This window comes from Orcinus orca, chromosome 11 (assembly GCF_937001465.1).
Source record: "Orcinus orca chromosome 11, mOrcOrc1.1, whole genome shotgun sequence".
Taxonomy (NCBI): Eukaryota; Metazoa; Chordata; class Mammalia; order Artiodactyla; family Delphinidae; genus Orcinus; species Orcinus orca.
In genome coordinates this window covers 57,697,862-57,704,260 of record NC_064569.1, presented here as the reverse complement: position 1 = coordinate 57,704,260, position 6,399 = coordinate 57,697,862, and positions in this window count along the sequence as shown.

The following is a 6,399-nucleotide window of genomic DNA, read 5'->3' as shown; positions in this document are numbered from 1 at the left end:
GTAAAAATTTCCAAATAATTGATTTAGTTCTTCAGATATTCACTACTCATATTTTCTTAGTGCCTATTCTGTTAATATGCTGTGCTAGGAACCATGGGAATCAAGAACACATGGGAGAAGCCCTGAAGAGGATCATTTAGGAACAGACTCAAGAGAAGGGCCGCCACTTAACTGTTGTGTAACATTTGACAAATCAACCAATCTCTAAGTTAGGGGTTACAGTAAAACACAGGGACTGAGTTAGATGATTTCTCCATCCCTGTGTTAGATTGCAAAAATACCCACAATTATCTGTCCCTTCCTGTATGCATGCCTTTTTACAAGGTCTCTTTGCAGCTCCTGGAATCAAAAGGTGGAATATATTTCCTTACCCCTTGAATCTGAGCTACACTTGTGACTTGCTTTGGCAAGGAACGAAGAGCACTAGAAATTTATCTTTTGTATATAGGGTTTCAAAAAAAGAGGAAACGTATCCTTCTGAACTCCTCAAAGCACCGCAAGACCTATTACTAAAGCAAAGCTATAACTAGCAGTTACTTCAGTAAGGGAGACCACTACCTGATAGAATCTTAGCAGTGTGTCAGAAGGGGGAAGTCAGAAACGGATATTTATAGGACTTTGGATTCTGAGTTCAAGTGGTTTAAAATGGGTCTTTCAAGGCAAAGAGCTGATTGGGATCAGGCAAATTTGCGATATAATTGTTCAAAATTTAGTGGACAAAGAGAAGGGAGGATATTGAAGTGATTCTTGTGACTTGTCATAAGTATAAATTGTTGTAAATACTTGAAAGCTAATTGCAGAAGTGAGCAGTCTACTGTCTCAGATAAACTGATCTGTGGGGTTTTCTGAAGTGAAATTATTTATTGTTTACAGCAGTATCCATTCCAGGCAAAATTTCCTCAAATAGCTAAGTCAATTTGACAGAGGTGGTGTACAATCTTATCTAAGTCATATTTCCACAGATTCTGAATTCTTAATCCATTTCAACTTTATGGGCATAAAATTATTGATAATATCTTCTTGTTATCTTTTATATTTCTAATGTAACTATAGTTATATTTTATCATTCATTATATTACTTATATGTGCTTTCCTTTTTCCTTGAAAAAATTTCCAGAAGTTTTTCTATTTTAAGATTTTCATAGAACTAATTTCTGAACTTGTTTTTTCTCTTTATGGTATCTTGGTTTTCTCTTTCATTGAATTCTGCTTTTATATTTTTAATCTCCTTCCTTCTACTCGCTTTGGGATTTATTCTGTTGTTCCTTTTCTAATTTCTTAAGTTTAAACTTTATCTTATTACTATTCAGCCTTGTCTCTTTTCTAGTACAAACCTTAAATCCATAAATCCTAAAAGAACCACTTCTGCTGCATTTCATGAGTTTTGGTATGTAGTATTTTCATTTATCATTCAACTCTAAGTATTTTTTAGTTTACAATATGATTTCTTCTTTGACCCATAATTATTTTACATGTGTTTTTTAAATTTTCATATTGTTGGGTATTTTATTTTTATTCATACTTTCTTCCAGCATTATTTAGATATAATTGACATATAACATTGTGTAAGTTTAAGATGTATGTGTTGATTTGATACATATATATTGCAAAATGGTTACGACAGTAGCATTAGTTAATACCTCACATCACCTCATGTAGTAGCCATTTTTTTGTGGTGAGAACATTTAAGATCTACTTTCTCAGCAACTTTCAATTATATAAAAATGTTAACTATAGTTAACTGTATTGTTAACTATAATCACCGCATTGCATGTTAGATTCCCAGAATTTATCCATCTTTTAACTGGAAGTTTGAAGCTGTTGACCTAAAATCTCTCCAATTCCCCCAACTTCCAGCCCCCAGAAACAACCATTCTACTCTGTTTCTAAGAGTGTGGCTATTTTAGATTCCACATATAAGTGATATCATATAGTATTTGTCTTTGTCTGGCTTACTTCACTTGGCATAATGTCTTCAGGGTCCATCCATGCTGTCACAAATGGCAGTATTTCCTTCTTTCTCATGGATGTATATTTATATCCCCATATCTTCTTTATCCATTAAACTCTAGATAGACAGTTAGGTTGTTTCCAAATTTTACCTATTGTGAATAATGCTGCATTGACCGTGGAAGTGCAGATATCTCTTCAACATACTGATTTCATTTCCTTTGGAGATATACCCCGAAGTGAGATTGCTGGATCAAATGTAGTTTATTTTTAATTTTTTGAGGAACCTCCATACACTTTTCCATAGTAGCTGTACCAATTTACATTCCAACAACAGTGCACAAGGGTTCCCTTTTCTCCACATCCTCGCCAACACTTGCTATCTCTTGTCATTTTGATGACAGCCATTCAAACAGGTGTGAGGCAATATCTTATTGTGCTTTTGATTTGTATTCTCCTGATGATTGGTGGTGTGGAGCATCTTTTGATCAATGATGTTGTACATCTTTTCATGTACTTGTTGGCTGTTTGTTTTCTTTGGAAAATGTCCGTTTAGTTCCTCAGCCCATTTTTTAATCAGATTGGATTTTTTTCCTATAGAGCTGTATGAGTTATTTATATATTTTGGATATTAACCCCTTATGAAATATATAATTTACAAATATTTTCTCCCATTCCATAGGTTGGGAATTTTGTTGATTGTTTCCTTTGCTGTGCAGAAGCTTTTTAGTTTGATGTAGTCCCCCACTTGTCTATTTTTGCTTTTGTTGCTTGTACTCTTGGAGCCATATCCAAAAAATCCTTGCCAAGACCAACAATAAGGAGATTTTCCCTATGTTTTCTTCTAGGAGTTTTATAGTTTCAGGTCTTATAGTTACATATTTAATTCATTTAAAGTTAGTTTTTGTGAGTAGTGTAAGATAGGGGCTCAGTTTCATTCTTTTGCATATGAATACCCAGTTTTCCCAACATCATTTATTAAATTGACTATCCTCTGCCCATTGAGTATTCTTGGCTTGCTTGTCAAATATTAGTTGACCGTATATGTGTGGGTTTATTTCTGGGCTCTCTGATTCTATTCCATTCATCTACGTGTTGATTTTTATGCCAGTACCACACTGTCTTGGTTTCTATAGCTTTGTATTATAGTTTGTAATCAGACGAGATCGGGCATGTTCAGGGTGGTATGGTCATAGACTACAGTGTTTAATCAGGAAGTGTGAGGCTTCCAGCTTTGTTCTTCTTTTTCAGAATTGCTTTGGCTATTTGGGATCTTTTGTGGTTCCATAAAAATTTTAGGATTGTTTTTTCTATTTCTGTGAAAAATGATACTGGGATTTTGATAGGGATTGCATTGAGTTTATATGTGGCTTTGGGTAGTGTGAGCATTTTAACAGTGTTAATTCTTTCAGTCTATGAACACAGTATGTCTTTCCATTTACTTGTATCTCCTTCAATTTTTTTCATCAAAGTCCTGTAGAAAAACAAATTAAGCCCAAAGTTAGTGGAAGGAAAGAAATAACGTATCAGAGCAAAAATAGATAAAATAGAAAATAGAAAAAATGAGCAAAACTAGGAGATAGTTTTTTGAAAAAACCAACAAAATAGCCAATCCCTTAGCTAGACTAAGAAAAAAAGAAAGAAGACTCAAATAAATAAAATCAAAAAGGAAAGAAGAAACATTACAACTGATGCTTCAGAAATAAAAAGATCATAAGACAATTATAAACAATTATATACCAAAAAATTGTTTAACATAGAAGAAATCAATAAATTCCTAGAAACATACAACCTACCAAGATTAAATCTTGAAGAAATAGAAAGTCTGAACAGATCTATAACTAGTAAGAAGATTGAATCAAAAACCTCCCAATAAAGAAAAGCTTAGAACCACATGGCTTCAATGGTGAATTCTACCAATACTTAAAGAAGAACAATGCCAATCTATCTTAAACAATTCCAAAAAATTGAAGAAGAGGGAGCACTTCCAAACTCATGTTATTAGGCCATGATACCAAAGCCAGACAAAGATACCACAAGAAAAGAAAACTACAGGCCAATATCCCTGATGAATATAGACACAAAAATCCTCCACAAAATACTATCCAGTACATGAAAAGAATCATATACCATGATCAAGCACTGGCTCAACATACGAAAATCAGTTAATGTGATACACCACAGTATCAGAATAAATGATAAAAATCACATGATTGTCTCAATTGAGGAATAAGAAGTATTTAACAAAATTCAATACACTTTCATAATAAAATCTCTCAACAAACTAGAAATAAGGAAATTACATCAACATAATAAAAGCCATAAATTAGAAGCCCACAGATAACATTATACACAATGGTAAAAAACAAAGCCTTTCCTCTAAGATCAGGCGCAAGGTACGGATGCCCACTTTTATTCAACATAGTACTGGAATAGTGAGAGCAATAGGCAAGAAAAAGAAATAAAAGTCGTCAAAACTGGAAAGGAAAAAGTAAAATTGTCCCCGTTTGAAAACAATATAATCTTATACTTAGAAAACTCTAAGCACTCCATGAAAAAACTTAGAACTATTAAATGAATTAAGTAACACTACAGGATACAAAATGAACACATAAAAATCAGTTGTGCTTCTATACACTAACAACAAACTATCTGAAAAAAAAATAGGAGACAATCGCATTTACAGTAGCATCAAAATGAATAAAGTGCCTAGGAATAAACTAAAGTAAGGAGGTGAATGATTTGCATACTGAAAACTACAAAATATTGATGAAAGAAATTAAACAAGACACAAATAAATGGAAAGCTATGCCATGTTCATTAACTGAAATACTTAATATTGTTAAAATGTTCATACTGCCCAAAGCCATATGTAGATTCAACACAATCCTTATCAAAATTCCAATGGCATTTTTTTTACAGAAATAGAAAAAAATTCTAAAATTCATATGGAACCACAAAAGACTTCAAATAGCCAAATCAATACTGAGAAGGAAGAATGAAGCTGAAGGCCTCACACTTTCCAGTTTCAAAATATATTACAACACAAAGCTACAATAATCAAAACAGTATGGTACTGGCAAAAAGATAGACATATAGACAAATGGAACAGAATAGAGAGCTCAGAAATAAATCCACACATATAAGATCAACTCATCTTCAACAAGGTCCCAAAAATATGCAATGGGGAAAACATAGTTTCTTAAATGGTTATGGGAAAACTGGATATCCACATGCAAAAGAATGAAATTGTAGTCTTATCTTACACCATATACAAAAATTAACTCAAAATGGATTAAAGACTTTAGACATAGACGTGAAACTAACATTTTTAGAAGAATGCATAGGAGAAGAGCTTCATGACATTGGTCTTGGCAATGCTTTCATGGAAACAAAAACAAAAATAAACAAGTGGAACTACATCAGACTAAAAAGCTTCTGAACAATGAAATGTTCATTGTTCATTGTCAATGAAAAACTTCTGAAAAAGCAACGCAAACAACAGAGTGAAAAGGCAACCAATGGGATGGGAGAAAATATTTGTGAATCATATATCTGAAAAGAGGTTAATCTCTAAAATATATACGTACTAGAACTTAATATTTTTTTTAAATGACAACAAATTTTTAATGGACTTGAATAGAAAATCCTCCAAAGAAGACATACAAAAGTCCAACAGGTATATGAGAAAATGATCATTGTTATTATTCATCAGGGAAATGCAAATTAAAACCACAATAAGATATCACCTCACACCTGGCATGATGTCTATTATCAATAAAAACCAAAAGACAACAAATGTTGGTGGAGAAATTGGAACTCTTGCACACTGTTTTTGGGAATGCAAAATGGTACAGCTGCTATGGGAAATGGTATGGAGAGTACTCAAAAAATTCAAAACAGAATTATCATATGATCCAGAAATCCCACTACTGGGTATTTATCCAAAGAATTTCAGTCAGCATCTTGAATAGATATTGTCACTCCAGTGTTCATTGCAGTGCTGTTCACAAGAGCCAAGACATGGACACAAACTAAATGTCCATCAGTAGATAAGTTGATACAGAAAATGTGGCATATACATACAATGAATACTAGTCAGCCTTAAAAAAGAAGGAAATCTGAAATATGTGACAACATGGATGAGCTTTGAGAACATTATTCTAAGTGAAGTAAGCCAGTCACAGAAAAACAAATACTTCACAATTCTACTCATATGAGTATCTAAAATAGTCAAATTCATAGAATCAAATAGTAGAATAGTGGTTGCGAGGGACTGGTGGGGTGGGGGGTAAACAGGGAGCTTTTAATCAATGGGCAAAAAGTTTCAGTCAAGCAAGAGAAATAAGCTCTAGAGATGTGACTATACAACACTGTACTTATAGTCAACAAAAATGTATACTTCAAAATTTGTCAAGAGTGTAGATCTCATGTCAAATGTTGTTACCC